This window comes from Telmatherina bonti (genome assembly GCF_933228915.1).
Source record: "Telmatherina bonti genome assembly, chromosome: 14".
Lineage (NCBI taxonomy): Eukaryota > Metazoa > Chordata > Actinopteri > Atheriniformes > Telmatherinidae > Telmatherina > Telmatherina bonti.
In genome coordinates, this window is record NC_136612.1 from 9408632 (window position 1) to 9428386 (window position 19755).

Genomic DNA, 19755 nt, shown 5'->3' on the forward strand with positions numbered 1-19755 from the left:
CCTTCTTCCCCCCTCTCCCCCCTTCTTCCCCATCTTACCTGGCCGAATGTTCCCCAGCTTGAACGCAGCGCCTTGGACCGCTCGGCCATTCTGATAAAATTTGCTCTTACCTACCTCTCTCTTGTGTGTTTTTTCTTGGAGGTGCAATGTGATTTCTGATAGCAACCCCAAGCGGCAGCAAAGTGTGAAAGCGTAGGTGCTTCCGCCTCTGCAGAAGTTGCCACAAGGTCTACGCAGAGGTCTAGCCACCTGTCTTGAGGTGTGCAGATTTTGAACAAGCTTTCCTGTGTCTGGTTACTGTGGGATTGTTTTTCATCTTCTTACCCGTTGAGGTCCGGTCGCCGTTGGTCGTTAGCCTTCGCTTTCAAATAGCATCATTTTTGGGCCTTGCCCTATTGTTAGACACTCTATCCTTATTCTTTCGGGGATTCCTTAACCTTTAGTCAATGTGCAAGTAACAGAAATTGAACACTGAGCAATGAGGCCTGAGCTCTGGAGACTGCAGCCATGACTTCACATTTGAACAAGATACTTCTGTTGTCTAACCAACAACAGCGATTGCCATCATGCTAAAGTTGCTGGGGAAAGTGAGCCACTGGCATCTTACACACCATTTTCACATGTGATCTTAGTAACAATTGTGGTCATAGAGGTGACTGCTTTGTCTGTAGTAGGCACAGAGGTCTCTCACCTAAAGGGTAGGTTGTAGGTTCAACCGAGGTGTACGCTTGGATCGTTGTATCGCAGAATGCCGGTCCTTAATCCATGGAATGCCTTTTGATACATCACTATGCGGCCAACTCAAGCTGAAACATGTCTTTGGCCTGGCACAGTATGGCCATGATCAAGGCGGCAATCTGTTTCACCAAACTCTGACTGCTTGTGGTTCTGCACTCTTCCTTGTGCCAAATTGTATGGTTTGTCTTTTTTGGCTGTTGCCAATCCCTTGGGACTGCACGTGATAGTTGTTGGTATACTGGCCAGGACCTCTGCCTATAACGTGGAGGACTGGTGTTTGGTTTCCCGACGGGGAGTGTTTCTTGGTCTTTATGACCCTTGACACGAGCATAAAACACTTAGCCCTGTCTTGAAATTTCAAATAGTTTGCTGTAAAAGGCCTGTAGGTTACAAGGCTTCTCAAAGTCCTCTGAGCCGGCCTCTGTACAGAGCGGGACAAGGCCAACGCTCAATGCAACCCAACATGTCATGTGTTGTTTGAGGATATGTGTAATACCGCATGAGGCTCGCTATTGGCCCTAAGCCGCCAGAGCTTTTGTTGCTGTTTTTATCTGTGTGCACGGACAACGCGGAAGAGACAATAACATAGGGTACGGTGCAAGGTGATTTGCTCGTAGCAAAGCTGCCATAGAATTACCTGCCTGGCTCAAGGGCCTCTTCTGGTTTTAAGAGTCAGGGATATTTTGGCAGAGTTGGTGGTGTGAACTGTGTCCCAAGATTATTTCAGGGGTGAAGAGCAAGTGTGCAGCACAAATATCATTAAGTGTGTCTGTTTAAGTCATGTTTAAATGTCTTGCAACAAGCTTGGAAATGTTTCTGCCTGGTCTCGAACAGGGGACCTTTCGCGTGTTAGGCGAATGTGACAGCCTCTACACCACAGAAACTGTGTGAGCAGCTGCATCTTACTGGTTGGCAGGACAAAAGAAAGGAGCAATTTTTGAAAATGAAAAGTCCTGTAAACTGAGAGACAATGACAAAGCAGAAGAAGATTATCAGAAGTGGGATTTGAACCCACGCCTCCAGAAGAGACTGCGACCTTAACGCAGCGCCTTGGACCGCTCGGCCATTCTGATAAAATTTGCTCTTACCTACCTCTCTCTTGTGTGTTTTTTCTTGGAGGTGCAATGTGATTTCTGATAGCAACCCCAAGCGGCAGCAAAGTGTGAAAGCGTAGGTGCTTCCGCCTCTGCAGAAGTTGCCACAAGGTCTACGCAGAGGTCTAGCCACCTGTCTTGAGGTGTGCAGATTTTGAACAAGCTTTCCTGTGTCTGGTTACTGTGGGATTGTTTTTCATCTTCTTACCCGTTGAGGTCCGGTCGCCGTTGGTCGTTAGCCTTCGCTTTCAAATAGCATCATTTTTGGGCCTTGCCCTATTGTTAGACACTCTATCCTTATTCTTTCGGGGATTCCTTAACCTTTAGTCAATGTGCAAGTAACAGAAATTGAACACTGAGCAATGAGGCCTGAGCTCTGGAGACTGCAGCCATGACTTCACATTTGAACAAGATACTTCTGTTGTCTAACCAACAACAGCGATTGCCATCATGCTAAAGTTGCTGGGGAAAGTGAGCCACTGGCATCTTACACACCATTTTCACATGTGATCTTAGTAACAATTGTGGTCATAGAGGTGACTGCTTTGTCTGTAGTAGGCACAGAGGTCTCTCACCTAAAGGGTAGGTTGTAGGTTCAACCGAGGTGTACGCTTGGATCGTTGTATCGCAGAATGCCGGTCCTTAATCCATGGAATGCCTTTTGATACATCACTATGCGGCCAACTCAAGCTGAAACATGTCTTTGGCCTGGCACAGTATGGCCATGATCAAGGCGGCAATCTGTTTCACCAAACTCTGACTGCTTGTGGTTCTGCACTCTTCCTTGTGCCAAATTGTATGGTTTGTCTTTTTTGGCTGTTGCCAATCCCTTGGGACTGCACGTGATAGTTGTTGGTATACTGGCCAGGACCTCTGCCTATAACGTGGAGGACTGGTGTTTGGTTTCCCGACGGGGAGTGTTTCTTGGTCTTTATGACCCTTGACACGAGCATAAAACACTTAGCCCTGTCTTGAAATTTCAAATAGTTTGCTGTAAAAGGCCTGTAGGTTACAAGGCTTCTCAAAGTCCTCTGAGCCGGCCTCTGTACAGAGCGGGACAAGGCCAACGCTCAATGCAACCCAACATGTCATGTGTTGTTTGAGGATATGTGTAATACTGCATGAGGCTCGCTATTGGCCCTAAGCCGCCAGAGCTTTTGTTGCTGTTTTTATCTGTGTGCACGGACAACGCGGAAGAGACAATAACATAGGGTACGGTGCAAGGTGATTTGCTCGTAGCAAAGCTGCCATAGAATTACCTGCCTGGCTCAAGGGCCTCTTCTGGTTTTAAGAGTCAGGGATATTTTGGCAGAGTTGGTGGTGTGAACTGTGTCCCAAGATTATTTCAGGGGTGAAGAGCAAGTGTGCAGCACAAATATCATTAAGTGTGTCTGTTTAAGTCATGTTTAAATGTCTTGCAACAAGCTTGGAAATGTTTCTGCCTGGTCTCGAACAGGGGACCTTTCGCGTGTTAGGCGAATGTGACAGCCTCTACACCACAGAAACTGTGTGAGCAGCTGCATCTTACTGGTTGGCAGGACAAAAGAAAGGAGCAATTTTTGAAAATGAAAAGTCCTGTAAACTGAGAGACAATGACAAAGCAGAAGAAGATTATCAGAAGTGGGATTTGAACCCACGCCTCCAGAAGAGACTGCGACCTTAACGCAGCGCCTTGGACCGCTCGGCCATTCTGATAAAATTTGCTCTTACCTACCTCTCTCTTGTGTGTTTTTTCTTGGAGGTGCAATGTGATTTCTGATAGCAACCCCAAGCGGCAGCAAAGTGTGAAAGCGTAGGTGCTTCCGCCTCTGCAGAAGTTGCCACAAGGTCTACGCAGAGGTCTAGCCACCTGTCTTGAGGTGTGCAGATTTTGAACAAGCTTTCCTGTGTCTGGTTACTGTGGGATTGTTTTTCATCTTCTTACCCGTTGAGGTCCGGTCGCCGTTGGTCGTTAGCCTTCGCTTTCAAATAGCATCATTTTTGGGCCTTGCCCTATTGTTAGACACTCTATCCTTATTCTTTCGGGGATTCCTTAACCTTTAGTCAATGTGCAAGTAACAGAAATTGAACACTGAGCAATGAGGCCTGAGCTCTGGAGACTGCAGCCATGACTTCACATTTGAACAAGATACTTCTGTTGTCTAACCAACAACAGCGATTGCCATCATGCTAAAGTTGCTGGGGAAAGTGAGCCACTGGCATCTTACACACCATTTTCACATGTGATCTTAGTAACAATTGTGGTCATAGAGGTGACTGCTTTGTCTGTAGTAGGCACAGAGGTCTCTCACCTAAAGGGTAGGTTGTAGGTTCAACCGAGGTGTACGCTTGGATCGTTGTATCGCAGAATGCCGGTCCTTAATCCATGGAATGCCTTTTGATACATCACTATGCGGCCAACTCAAGCTGAAACATGTCTTTGGCCTGGCACAGTATGGCCATGATCAAGGCGGCAATCTGTTTCACCAAACTCTGACTGCTTGTGGTTCTGCACTCTTCCTTGTGCCAAATTGTATGGTTTGTCTTTTTTGGCTGTTGCCAATCCCTTGGGACTGCACGTGATAGTTGTTGGTATACTGGCCAGGACCTCTGCCTATAACGTGGAGGACTGGTGTTTGGTTTCCCGACGGGGAGTGTTTCTTGGTCTTTATGACCCTTGACACGAGCATAAAACACTTAGCCCTGTCTTGAAATTTCAAATAGTTTGCTGTAAAAGGCCTGTAGGTTACAAGGCTTCTCAAAGTCCTCTGAGCCGGCCTCTGTACAGAGCGGGACAAGGCCAACGCTCAATGCAACCCAACATGTCATGTGTTGTTTGAGGATATGTGTAATACCGCATGAGGCTCGCTATTGGCCCTAAGCCGCCAGAGCTTTTGTTGCTGTTTTTATCTGTGTGCACGGACAACGCGGAAGAGACAATAACATAGGGTACGGTGCAAGGTGATTTGCTCGTAGCAAAGCTGCCATAGAATTACCTGCCTGGCTCAAGGGCCTCTTCTGGTTTTAAGAGTCAGGGATATTTTGGCAGAGTTGGTGGTGTGAACTGTGTCCCAAGATTATTTCAGGGGTGAAGAGCAAGTGTGCAGCACAAATATCATTAAGTGTGTCTGTTTAAGTCATGTTTAAATGTCTTGCAACAAGCTTGGAAATGTTTCTGCCTGGTCTCGAACAGGGGACCTTTTGCGTGTTAGGCGAATGTGACAGCCTCTACACCACAGAAACTGTGTGAGCAGCTGCATCTTACTGGTTGGCAGGACAAAAGAAAGGAGCAATTTTTGAAAATGAAAAGTCCTGTAAACTGAGAGACAATGACAAAGCAGAAGAAGATTATCAGAAGTGGGATTTGAACCCACGCCTCCAGAAGAGACTGCGACCTTAACGCAGCGCCTTGGACCGCTCGGCCATTCTGATAAAATTTGCTCTTACCTACCTCTCTCTTGTGTGTTTTTTCTTGGAGGTGCAATGTGATTTCTGATAGCAACCCCAAGCGGCAGCAAAGTGTGAAAGCGTAGGTGCTTCCGCCTCTGCAGAAGTTGCCACAAGGTCTACGCAGAGGTCTAGCCACCTGTCTTGAGGTGTGCAGATTTTGAACAAGCTTTCCTGTGTCTGGTTACTGTGGGATTGTTTTTCATCTTCTTACCCGTTGAGGTCCGGTCGCCGTTGGTCGTTAGCCTTCGCTTTCAAATAGCATCATTTTTGGGCCTTGCCCTATTGTTAGACACTCTATCCTTATTCTTTCGGGGATTCCTTAACCTTTAGTCAATGTGCAAGTAACAGAAATTGAACACTGAGCAATGAGGCCTGAGCTCTGGAGACTGCAGCCATGACTTCACATTTGAACAAGATACTTCTGTTGTCTAACCAACAACAGCGATTGCCATCATGCTAAAGTTGCTGGGGAAAGTGAGCCACTGGCATCTTACACACCATTTTCACATGTGATCTTAGTAACAATTGTGGTCATAGAGGTGACTGCTTTGTCTGTAGTAGGCACAGAGGTCTCTCACCTAAAGGGTAGGTTGTAGGTTCAACCGAGGTGTACGCTTGGATCGTTGTATCGCAGAATGCCGGTCCTTAATCCATGGAATGCCTTTTGATACATCACTATGCGGCCAACTCAAGCTGAAACATGTCTTTGGCCTGGCACAGTATGGCCATGATCAAGGCGGCAATCTGTTTCACCAAACTCTGACTGCTTGTGGTTCTGCACTCTTCCTTGTGCCAAATTGTATGGTTTGTCTTTTTTGGCTGTTGCCAATCCCTTGGGACTGCACGTGATAGTTGTTGGTATACTGGCCAGGACCTCTGCCTATAACGTGGAGGACTGGTGTTTGGTTTCCCGACGGGGAGTGTTTCTTGGTCTTTATGACCCTTGACACGAGCATAAAACACTTAGCCCTGTCTTGAAATTTCAAATAGTTTGCTGTAAAAGGCCTGTAGGTTACAAGGCTTCTCAAAGTCCTCTGAGCCGGCCTCTGTACAGAGCGGGACAAGGCCAACGCTCAATGCAACCCAACATGTCATGTGTTGTTTGAGGATATGTGTAATACCGCATGAGGCTCGCTATTGGCCCTAAGCCGCCAGAGCTTTTGTTGCTGTTTTTATCTGTGTGCACGGACAACGCGGAAGAGACAATAACATAGGGTACGGTGCAAGGTGATTTGCTCGTAGCAAAGCTGCCATAGAATTACCTGCCTGGCTCAAGGGCCTCTTCTGGTTTTAAGAGTCAGGGATATTTTGGCAGAGTTGGTGGTGTGAACTGTGTCCCAAGATTATTTCAGGGGTGAAGAGCAAGTGTGCAGCACAAATATCATTAAGTGTGTCTGTTTAAGTCATGTTTAAATGTCTTGCAACAAGCTTGGAAATGTTTCTGCCTGGTCTCGAACAGGGGACCTTTCGCGTGTTAGGCGAATGTGATAGCCTCTACACCACAGAAACTGTGTGAGCAGCTGCATCTTACTGGTTGGCAGGACAAAAGAAAGGAGCAATTTTTGAAAATGAAAAGTCCTGTAAACTGAGAGACAATGACAAAGCAGAAGAAGATTATCAGAAGTGGGATTTGAACCCACGCCTCCAGAAGAGACTGCGACCTTAACGCAGCGCCTTGGACCGCTCGGCCATTCTGATAAAATTTGCTCTTACCTACCTCTCTCTTGTGTGTTTTTTCTTGGAGGTGCAATGTGATTTCTGATAGCAACCCCAAGCGGCAACAAAGTGTGAAAGCGTAGGTGCTTCCGCCTCTGCAGAAGTTGCCACAAGGTCTACGCAGAGGTCTAGCCACCTGTCTTGAGGTGTGCAGATTTTGAACAAGCTTTCCTGTGTCTGGTTACTGTGGGATTGTTTTTCATCTTCTTACCCGTTGAGGTCCGGTCGCCGTTGGTCGTTAGCCTTCGCTTTCAAATAGCATCATTTTTGGGCCTTGCCCTATTGTTAGACACTCTATCCTTATTCTTTCGGGGATTCCTTAACCTTTAGTCAATGTGCAAGTAACAGAAATTGAACACTGAGCAATGAGGCCTGAGCTCTGGAGACTGCAGCCATGACTTCACATTTGAACAAGATACTTCTGTTGTCTAACCAACAACAGCGATTGCCATCATGCTAAAGTTGCTGGGGAAAGTGAGCCACTGGCAGCTTACACACCATTTTCACATGTGATCTTAGTAACAATTGTGGTCATAGAGGTGACTGCTTTGTCTGTAGTAGGCACAGAGGTCTCTCACCTAAAGGGTAGGTTGTAGGTTCAACCGAGGTGTACGCTTGGATCGTTGTATCGCAGAATGCCGGTCCTTAATCCATGGAATGCCTTTTGATACATCACTATGCTGCCAACTCAAGCTGAAACATGTCTTTGGCCTGGCACAGTATGGCCATGATCAAGGCGGCAATCTGTTTCACCAAACTCTGACTGCTTGTGGTTCTGCACTCTTCCTTGTGCCAAATTGTATGGTTTGTCTTTTTTGGCTGTTGCCAATCCCTTGGGACTGCACGTGATAGTTGTTGGTATACTGGCCAGGACCTCTGCCTATAACGTGGAGGACTGGTGTTTGGTTTCCCGACGGGGAGTGTTTCTTGGTCTTTATGACCCTTGACACGAGCATAAAACACTTAGCCCTGTCTTGAAATTTCAAATAGTTTGCTGTAAAAGGCCTGTAGGTTACAAGGCTTCTCAAAGTCCTCTGAGCCGGCCTCTGTACAGAGCGGGACAAGGCCAACGCTCAATGCAACCCAACATGTCATGTGTTGTTTGAGGATATGTGTAATACCGCATGAGGCTCGCTATTGGCCCTAAGCCGCCAGAGCTTTTGTTGCTGTTTTTATCTGTGTGCACGGACAACGCGGAAGAGACAATAACATAGGGTACGGTGCAAGGTGATTTGCTCGTAGCAAAGCTGCCATAGAATTACCTGCCTGGCTCAAGGGCCTCTTCTGGTTTTAAGAGTCAGGGATATTTTGGCAGAGTTGGTGGTGTGAACTGTGTCCCAAGATTATTTCAGGGGTGAAGAGCAAGTGTGCAGCACAAATATCATTAAGTGTGTCTGTTTAAGTCATGTTTAAATGTCTTGCAACAAGCTTGGAAATGTTTCTGCCTGGTCTCGAACAGGGGACCTTTCGCGTGTTAGGCGAATGTGACAGCCTCTACACCACAGAAACTGTGTGAGCAGCTGCATCTTACTGGTTGGCAGGACAAAAGAAAGGAGCAATTTTTGAAAATGAAAAGTCCTGTAAACTGAGAGACAATGACAAAGCAGAAGAAGAATATCAGAAGTGGGATTTGAACCCACGCCTCCAGAAGAGACTGCGACCTTAACGCAGCGCCTTGGACCGCTCGGCCAATCTGATAAAATTTGCTCTTACCTACCTCTCTCTTGTGTGTTTTTTCTTGGAGGTGCAATGTGATTTCTGATAGCAACCCCAAGCGGCAGCAAAGTGTGAAAGCGTAGGTGCTTCCGCCTCTGCAGAAGTTGCCACAAGGTCTACGCAGAGGTCTAGCCACCTGTCTTGAGGTGTGCAGATTTTGAACAAGCTTTCCTGTGTCTGGTTACTGTGGGATTGTTTTTCATCTTCTTACCCGTTGAGGTCCGGTCGCCGTTGGTCGTTAGCCTTCGCTTTCAAATAGCATCATTTTTGGGCCTTGCCCTATTGTTAGACACTCTATCCTTATTCTTTCGGGGATTCCTTAACCTTTAGTCAATGTGCAAGTAACAGAAATTGAACACTGAGCAATGAGGCCTGAGCTCTGGAGACTGCAGCCATGACTTCACATTTGAACAAGATACTTCTGTTGTCTAACCAACAACAGCGATTGCCATCATGCTAAAGTTGCTGGGGAAAGTGAGCCACTGGCATCTTACACACCATTTTCACATGTGATCTTAGTAACAATTGTGGTCATAGAGGTGACTGCTTTGTCTGTAGTAGGCACAGAGGTCTCTCACCTAAAGGGTAGGTTGTAGGTTCAACCGAGGTGTACGCTTGGATCGTTGTATCGCAGAATGCCGGTCCTTAATCCATGGAATGCCTTTTGATACATCACTATGCGGCCAACTCAAGCTGAAACATGTCTTTGGCCTGGCACAGTATGGCCATGATCAAGGCGGCAATCTGTTTCACCAAACTCTGACTGCTTGTGGTTCTGCACTCTTCCTTGTGCCAAATTGTATGGTTTGTCTTTTTTGGCTGTTGCCAATCCCTTGGGACTGCACGTGATAGTTGTTGGTATACTGGCCAGGACCTCTGCCTATAACGTGGAGGACTGGTGTTTGGTTTCCCGACGGGGAGTGTTTCTTGGTCTTTATGACCCTTGACACGAGCATAAAACACTTAGCCCTGTCTTGAAATTTCAAATAGTTTGCTGTAAAAGGCCTGTAGGTTACAAGGCTTCTCAAAGTCCTCTGAGCCGGCCTCTGTACAGAGCGGGACAAGGCCAACGCTCAATGCAACCCAACATGTCATGTGTTGTTTGAGGATATGTGTAATACCGCATGAGGCTCGCTATTGGCCCTAAGCCGCCAGAGCTTTTGTTGCTGTTTTTATCTGTGTGCACGGACAACGCGGAAGAGACAATAACATAGGGTACGGTGCAAGGTGATTTGCTCGTAGCAAAGCTGCCATAGAATTACCTGCCTGGCTCAAGGGCCTCTTCTGGTTTTAAGAGTCAGGGATATTTTGGCAGAGTTGGTGGTGTGAACTGTGTCCCAAGATTATTTCAGGGGTGAAGAGCAAGTGTGCAGCACAAATATCATTAAGTGTGTCTGTTTAAGTCATGTTTAAATGTCTTGCAACAAGCTTGGAAATGTTTCTGCCTGGTCTCGAACAGGGGACCTTTCGCGTGTTAGGCGAATGTGACAGCCTCTACACCACAGAAACTGTGTGAGCAGCTGCATCTTACTGGTTGGCAGGACAAAAGAAAGGAGCAATTTTTGAAAATGAAAAGTCCTGTAAACTGAGAGACAATGACAAAGCAGAAGAAGAATATCAGAAGTGGGATTTGAACCCACGCCTCCAGAAGAGACTGCGACCTTAACGCAGCGCCTTGGACCGCTCGGCCAATCTGATAAAATTTGCTCTTACCTACCTCTCTCTTGTGTGTTTTTTCTTGGAGGTGCAATGTGATTTCTGATAGCAACCCCAAGCGGCAGCAAAGTGTGAAAGCGTAGGTGCTTCCGCCTCTGCAGAAGTTGCCACAAGGTCTACGCAGAGGTCTAGCCACCTGTCTTGAGGTGTGCAGATTTTGAACAAGCTTTCCTGTGTCTGGTTACTGTGGGATTGTTTTTCATCTTCTTACCCGTTGAGGTCCGGTCGCCGTTGGTCGTTAGCCTTCGCTTTCAAATAGCATCATTTTTGGGCCTTGCCCTATTGTTAGACACTCTATCCTTATTCTTTCGGGGATTCCTTAACCTTTAGTCAATGTGCAAGTAACAGAAATTGAACACTGAGCAATGAGGCCTGAGCTCTGGAGACTGCAGCCATGACTTCACATTTGAACAAGATACTTCTGTTGTCTAACCAACAACAGCGATTGCCATCATGCTAAAGTTGCTGGGGAAAGTGAGCCACTGGCATCTTACACACCATTTTCACATGTGATCTTAGTAACAATTGTGGTCATAGAGGTGACTGCTTTGTCTGTAGTAGGCACAGAGGTCTCTCACCTAAAGGGTAGGTTGTAGGTTCAACCGAGGTGTACGCTTGGATCGTTGTATCGCAGAATGCCGGTCCTTAATCCATGGAATGCCTTTTGATACATCACTATGCGGCCAACTCAAGCTGAAACATGTCTTTGGCCTGGCACAGTATGGCCATGATCAAGGCGGCAATCTGTTTCACCAAACTCTGACTGCTTGTGGTTCTGCACTCTTCCTTGTGCCAAATTGTATGGTTTGTCTTTTTTGGCTGTTGCCAATCCCTTGGGACTGCACGTGATAGTTGTTGGTATACTGGCCAGGACCTCTGCCTATAACGTGGAGGACTGGTGTTTGGTTTCCCGACGGGGAGTGTTTCTTGGTCTTTATGACCCTTGACACGAGCATAAAACACTTAGCCCTGTCTTGAAATTTCAAATAGTTTGCTGTAAAAGGCCTGTAGGTTACAAGGCTTCTCAAAGTCCTCTGAGCCGGCCTCTGTACAGAGCGGGACAAGGCCAACGCTCAATGCAACCCAACATGTCATGTGTTGTTTGAGGATATGTGTAATACCGCATGAGGCTCGCTATTGGCCCTAAGCCGCCAGAGCTTTTGTTGCTGTTTTTATCTGTGTGCACGGACAACGCGGAAGAGACAATAACATAGGGTACGGTGCAAGGTGATTTGCTCGTAGCAAAGCTGCCATAGAATTACCTGCCTGGCTCAAGGGCCTCTTCTGGTTTTAAGAGTCAGGGATATTTTGGCAGAGTTGGTGGTGTGAACTGTGTCCCAAGATTATTTCAGGGGTGAAGAGCAAGTGTGCAGCACAAATATCATTAAGTGTGTCTGTTTAAGTCATGTTTAAATGTCTTGCAACAAGCTTGGAAATGTTTCTGCCTGGTCTCGAACAGGGGACCTTTCGCGTGTTAGGCGAATGTGATAGCCTCTACACCACAGAAACTGTGTGAGCAGCTGCATCTTACTGGTTGGCAGGACAAAAGAAAGGAGCAATTTTTGAAAATGAAAAGTCCTGTAAACTGAGAGACAATGACAAAGCAGAAGAAGATTATCAGAAGTGGGATTTGAACCCACGCCTCCAGAAGAGACTGCGACCTTAACGCAGCGCCTTGGACCGCTCGGCCATTCTGATAAAATTTGCTCTTACCTACCTCTCTCTTGTGTGTTTTTTCTTGGAGGCGCAATGTGATTTCTGATAGCAACCCCAAGCGGCAACAAAGTGTGAAAGCGTAGGTGCTTCCGCCTCTGCAGAAGTTGCCACAAGGTCTACGCAGAGGTCTAGCCACCTGTCTTGAGGTGTGCAGATTTTGAACAAGCTTTCCTGTGTCTGGTTACTGTGGGATTGTTTTTCATCTTCTTACCCGTTGAGGTCCGGTCGCCGTTGGTCGTTAGCCTTCGCTTTCAAATAGCATCATTTTTGGGCCTTGCCCTATTGTTAGACACTCTATCCTTTTTCTTTCGGGGATTCCTTAACCTTTAGTCAATGTGCAAGTAACAGAAATTGAACACTGAGCAATGAGGCCTGAGCTCTGGAGACTGCAGCCATGACTTCACATTTGAACAAGATACTTCTGTTGTCTAACCAACAACAGCGATTGCCATCATGCTAAAGTTGCTGGGGAAAGTGAGCCACTGGCAGCTTACACACCATTTTCACATGTGATCTTAGTAACAATTGTGGTCATAGAGGTGACTGCTTTGTCTGTAGTAGGCACAGAGGTCTCTCACCTAAAGGGTAGGTTGTAGGTTCAACCGAGGTGTACGCTTGGATCGTTGTATCGCAGAATGCCGGTCCTTAATCCATGGAATGCCTTTTGATACATCACTATGCTGCCAACTCAAGCTGAAACATGTCTTTGGCCTGGCACAGTATGGCCATGATCAAGGCGGCAATCTGTTTCACCAAACTCTGACTGCTTGTGGTTCTGCACTCTTCCTTGTGCCAAATTGTATGGTTTGTCTTTTTTGGCTGTTGCCAATCCCTTGGGACTGCACGTGATAGTTGTTGGTATACTGGCCAGGACCTCTGCCTATAACGTGGAGGACTGGTGTTTGGTTTCCCGACGGGGAGTGTTTCTTGGTCTTTATGACCCTTGACACGAGCATAAAACACTTAGCCCTGTCTTGAAATTTCAAATAGTTTGCTGTAAAAGGCCTGTAGGTTACAAGGCTTCTCAAAGTCCTCTGAGCCGGCCTCTGTACAGAGCGGGACAAGGCCAACGCTCAATGCAACCCAACATGTCATGTGTTGTTTGAGGATATGTGTAATACCGCATGAGGCTTGCTATTGGCCCTAAGCCGCCAGAGCTTTTGTTGCTGTTTTTATCTGTGTGCACGGACAATGCGGAAGAGACAATAACAAAGGGTACGGTGCAAGGTGATTTGCTCGTAGCAAAGCTGCCATAGAATTACCTGCCTGGCTCAAGGGCCTCTTCTGGTTTTAAGAGTCAGGGATATTTTGGCAGAGTTGGTGGTGTGAACTGTGTCCCAAGATTATTTCAGGGGTGAAGAGCAAGTGTGCAGCACAAATATCATTACGTGTGTCTGTTTAAGTCATGTTTAAATGTCTTGCAACAAGCTTGGAAATGTTTCTGCCTGGTCTCAAACAGGGGACCTTTCGCGTGTTAGGTGAATGTGATAGCCTCTACACCACAGAAACCGTGAGAGCAGCTGCATCTTACTGGTTGGCAGGACAAAAGAAAGGAGCAATTTTTGAAAATGAAAAGTCCTGTAAACTGAGAGACAATGACAAAGCAGAAGAAGATTATCAGAAGTGGGATTTGAACCCACGCCTCCAGAAGAGACTGCGACCTTAACGCAGCGCCTTGGACCGCTCGGCCATTCTGATAAAAGTTGCTCTTACCTACCTCTCTCTTGTGTGTTTTTTCTTGGAGGTGCAATGTGATTTCTGATAGCAACCCCAAGCGGCAGCAAAGTGTGAAAGCGTAGGTGCTTCCGCCTCTGCAGAAGTTGCCACAAGGTCTACGCAGAGGTCTAGCCACCTGTCTTGAGGTGTGCAGATTTTGAACAAGCTTTCCTGTGTCTGGTTACTGTGGGATTGTTTTTCATCTTCTTACCCGTTGAGGTCCGGTCGCCGTTGGTCGTTAGCCTTCGCTTTCAAATAGCATCATTTTTGGGCCTTGCCCTATTGTTAGACACTCTATCCTTATTCTTTTGGGGATTCCTTAACCTTTAGTCAATGTGCAAGTAACAGAAATTGAACACTGAGCAATGAGGCCTGAGCTCTGGAGACTGCAGCCATGACTTCGCATTTGAACAAGATACTTCTGTTGTCTAACCAACAACAGCGATTGCCATCATGCTAAAGTTGCTGGGGAAAGTGAGCCACTGGCAGCTTACACACCATTTTCACATGTGATCTTAGTAACAATTGTGGTCATAGAGGTGACTGCTTTGTCTGTAGTAGGCACAGAGGTCTCTCACCTAAAGGGTAGGTTGTAGGTTCAACCGAGGTGTACGCTTGGATCGTTGTATCGCAGAATGCCGGTCCTTAATCCATGGAATGCCTTTTGATACATCACTATGCTGCCAACTCAAGCTGAAACATGTCTTTGGCCTGGCACAGTATGGCCATGATCAAGGCGGCAATCTTCTTCACCAAACTCTGACTGCTTGTGGTTCTGCACCCTTCCTTGTGCCAAAGTGTATGGTTTGTCTTTTTTGGCTGTTGCCAATCCCTTGGGACTGCACGTGATAGTTGTTGGTATACTGGCCAGGACCTCTGCCTATAACGTGGAGGACTGGTGTTTGGTTTCCCGACGGGGAGTGTTTCTTGGTCTTTATGACCCTTGACACGAGCATAAAACACTTAGCCCTGTCTTGAAATTTCAAATAGTTTGCTGTAAAAGGCCTGTAGGTTACAAGGCTTCTCAAAGTCCTCTGAGCCGGCCTCTGTACAGAGCGGGACAAGGCCAACGCTCAATGCAACCCAACATGTCATGTGTTGTTTGAGGATATGTGTAATACCGCATGAGGCTCGCTATTGGCCCTAAGCCGCCAGAGCTTTTGTTGCTGTTTTTATCTGTGTGCACGGACAACGCGGAAGAGACAATAACATAGGGTACGGTGCAAGGTGATTTGCTCGTAGCAAAGCTGCCATAGAATTACCTGCCTGGCTCAAGGGCCTCTTCTGGTTTTAAGAGTCAGGGATATTTTGGCAGAGTTGGTGGTGTGAACTGTGTCCCAAGATTATTTCAGGGGTGAAGAGCAAGTGTGCAGCACAAATATCATTAAGTGTGTCTGTTTAAGTCATGTTTAAATGTCTTGCAACAAGCTTGGAAATGTTTCTGCCTGGTCTCGAACAGGGGACCTTTCGCGTGTTAGGCGAATGTGATAGCCTCTACACCACAGAAACTGTGTGAGCAGCTGCATCTTACTGGTTGGCAGGACAAAAGAAAGGAGCAATTTTTGAAAATGAAAAGTCCTGTAAACTGAGAGACAATGACAAAGCAGAAGAAGATTATCAGAAGTGGGATTTGAACCCACGCCTCCAGAAGAGACTGCGACCTTAACGCAGCGCCTTGGACCGCTCGGCCATTCTGATAAAATTTGCTCTTACCTACCTCTCTCTTGTGTGTTTTTTCTTGGAGGCGCAATGTGATTTCTGATAGCAACCCCAAGCGGCAACAAAGTGTGAAAGCGTAGGTGCTTCCGCCTCTGCAGAAGTTGCCACAAGGTCTACGCAGAGGTCTAGCCACCTGTCTTGAGGTGTGCAGATTTTGAACAAGCTTTCCTGTGTCTGGTTACTGTGGGATTGTTTTTCATCTTCTTACCCGTTGAGGTCCGGTCGCCGTTGGTCGTTAGCCTTCGCTTTCAAATAGCATCATTTTTGGGCCTTGCCCTATTGTTAGACACTCTATCCTTTTTCTTTCGGGGATTCCTTAACCTTTAGTCAATGTGCAAGTAACAGAAATTGAACACTGAGCAATGAGGCCTGAGCTCTGGAGACTGCAGCCATGACTTCACATTTGAACAAGATACTTCTGTTGTCTAACCAACAACAGCGATTGCCATCATGCTAAAGTTGCTGGGGAAAGTGAGCCACTGGCAGCTTACACACCATTTTCACATGTGATCTTAGTAACAATTGTGGTCATAGAGGTGACTGCTTTGTCTGTAGTAGGCACAGAGGTCTCTCACCTAAAGGGTAGGTTGTAGGTTCAACCGAGGTGTACGCTTGGATCGTTGTATCGCAGAATGCCGGTCCTTAATCCATGGAATGCCTTTTGATACATCACTATGCTGCCAACTCAAGCTGAAACATGTCTTTGGCCTGGCACAGTATGGCCATGATCAAGGCGGCAATCTGTTTCACCAAACTCTGACTGCTTGTGGTTCTGCACTCTTCCTTGTGCCAAATTGTATGGTTTGTCTTTTTTGGCTGTTGCCAATCCCTTGGGACTGCACGTGATAGTTGTTGGTATACTGGCCAGGACCTCTGCCTATAACGTGGAGGACTGGTGTTTGGTTTCCCGACGGGGAGTGTTTCTTGGTCTTTATGACCCTTGACACGAGCATAAAACACTTAGCCCTGTCTTGAAATTTCAAATAGTTTGCTGTAAAAGGCCTGTAGGTTACAAGGCTTCTCAAAGTCCTCTGAGCCGGCCTCTGTACAGAGCGGGACAAGGCCAACGCTCAATGCAACCCAACATGTCATGTGTTGTTTGAGGATATGTGTAATACCGCATGAGGCTTGCTATTGGCCCTAAGCCGCCAGAGCTTTTGTTGCTGTTTTTATCTGTGTGCACGGACAATGCGGAAGAGACAATAACAAAGGGTACGGTGCAAGGTGATTTGCTCGTAGCAAAGCTGCCATAGAATTACCTGCCTGGCTCAAGGGCCTCTTCTGGTTTTAAGAGTCAGGGATATTTTGGCAGAGTTGGTGGTGTGAACTGTGTCCCAAGATTATTTCAGGGGTGAAGAGCAAGTGTGCAGCACAAATATCATTACGTGTGTCTGTTTAAGTCATGTTTAAATGTCTTGCAACAAGCTTGGAAATGTTTCTGCCTGGTCTCAAACAGGGGACCTTTCGCGTGTTAGGTGAATGTGATAGCCTCTACACCACAGAAACCGTGAGAGCAGCTGCATCTTACTGGTTGGCAGGACAAAAGAAAGGAGCAATTTTTGAAAATGAAAAGTCCTGTAAACTGAGAGACAATGACAAAGCAGAAGAAGATTATCAGAAGTGGGATTTGAACCCACGCCTCCAGAAGAGACTGCGACCTTAACGCAGCGCCTTGGACCGCTCGGCCATTCTGATAAAAGTTGCTCTTACCTACCTCTCTCTTGTGTGTTTTTTCTTGGAGGTGCAATGTGATTTCTGATAGCAACCCCAAGCGGCAGCAAAGTGTGAAAGCGTAGGTGCTTCCGCCTCTGCAGAAGTTGCCACAAGGTCTACGCAGAGGTCTAGCCACCTGTCTTGAGGTGTGCAGATTTTGAACAAGCTTTCCTGTGTCTGGTTACTGTGGGATTGTTTTTCATCTTCTTACCCGTTGAGGTCCGGTCGCCGTTGGTCGTTAGCCTTCGCTTTCAAATAGCATCATTTTTGGGCCTTGCCCTATTGTTAGACACTCTATCCTTATTCTTTTGGGGATTCCTTAACCTTTAGTCAATGTGCAAGTAACAGAAATTGAACACTGAGCAATGAGGCCTGAGCTCTGGAGACTGCAGCCATGACTTCGCATTTGAACAAGATACTTCTGTTGTCTAACCAACAACAGCGATTGCCATCATGCTAAAGTTGCTGGGGAAAGTGAGCCACTGGCAGCTTACACACCATTTTCACATGTGATCTTAGTAACAATTGTGGTCATAGAGGTGACTGCTTTGTCTGTAGTAGGCACAGAGGTCTCTCACCTAAAGGGTAGGTTGTAGGTTCAACCGAGGTGTACGCTTGGATCGTTGTATCGCAGAATGCCGGTCCTTAATCCATGGAATGCCTTTTGATACATCACTATGCTGCCAACTCAAGCTGAAACATGTCTTTGGCCTGGCACAGTATGGCCATGATCAAGGCGGCAATCTTCTTCACCAAACTCTGACTGCTTGTGGTTCTGCACCCTTCCTTGTGCCAAAGTGTATGGTTTGTCTTTTTTGGCTGTTGCCAATCCCTTGGGACTGCACGTGATAGTTGTTGGTATACTGGCCAGGACCTCTGCCTATAACGTGGAGGACTGGTGTTTGGTTTCCCGACGGGGAGTGTTTCTTGGTCTTTATGACCCTTGACACGAGCATAAAACACTTAGCCCTGTCTTGAAATTTCAAATAGTTTGCTGTAAAAGGCCTGTAGGTTACAAGGCTTCTCAAAGTCCTCTGAGCCGGCCTCTGTACAGAGCGGGACAAGGCCAACGCTCAATGCAACCCAACATGTCATGTGTTGTTTGAGGATATGTGTAATACCGCATGAGGCTCGCTATTGGCCCTAAGCCGCCAGAGCTTTTGTTGCTGTTTTTATCTGTGTGCACGGACAACGCGGAAGAGACAATAACATAGGGTACGGTGCAAGGTGATTTGCTCGTAGCAAAGCTGCCATAGAATTACCTGCCTGGCTCAAGGGCCTCATCTGGTTTTAAGAGTCAGGGATATTTTGGCAGAGTTGGTGGTGTGAACTGTGTCCCAAGATTATTTCAGGGGTGAAGAGCAAGTGTGCAGCACAAATATCATTAAGTGTTTCTTTTTAAGTCATGTTTAAATGTCTTGCAACAAGCTTGGAAATGTTTCTGCCTGGTCTCGAACCAGGGACCTTTCGCGTGTTAGGCGAATGTGATAGCCTCTACACCACAGAAACCGTGAGAGCAGCTGCATCATACCGGTTGGCAGGACAAAAGAAATGAGCAATTTTTGAAAATGAAAAGTCCTGTAAACTGAGAGACAATGACAAAGCAGAAGAAGATTATCAGAAGTGGGATTTGAACCCACGCCTCCAGAAGAGACTGCGACCTTAACACAGCGCCTTGGACCGCTCAGCCATTCTGATAAAATTTGTTCTTACCTACCTCTCTCTTGTGTGTTTTTTCTTGGAGGTGCATTGTGATTTCTGATAGCAACCCCAAGCGACAGCAAAGTGTGAAAGCGTAGGTGCTTCCGCCACTGCAGAAGTTGCCACAAGGTCTACGCAGAGGTCTAGCCACCTGTCTTGAGGTGTGCAGATTTTGAACAAGCTTTCCTGTGTCTGGTTACTGTGGGATTGTTTTTCATCTTCTTACCCGTTGAGGTCCGGTCGCCGTTGGTCGTTAGCCTTCGCTTTCAAATAGCATCATTTTTGGGCCTTGCCCTATTGTTAGACACTCTATCCTTATTCTTTCAGGGATTCCTTAACCTTTAGTCAATGTGCAAGTAACAGAAATTGAACACTGAGCAATGAGGCCTGAGCTCTGGAGACTGCAGCCATGACTTCCCATTTGAACAAGATACTTCTGTTGTCTAACCAACAACAGCGATTGCCATCATGCTAAAGTTGCTGGGGAAAGTGAGCCACTGGCAGCTTACACACCATTTTCACATGTGATCTTAGTAACAATTGTGGTCATAGAGGTGACTGCTTTGTCTGTAGTAGGCACAGAGGTCTCTCACCTAAAGGGTAGGTTGTAGGTTCAACCGAGGTGTACGCTTGGATCGTTGTATCGCAGAATGCCGGTCCTTAATCCATGGAATGCCTTTTGATACATCACTATGCTGCCAACTCAAGCTGAAACATGTCTTTGGCCTGGCACAGTATGGCCATGATCAAGGCGGCAATCTTCTTCACCAAACTCTGACTG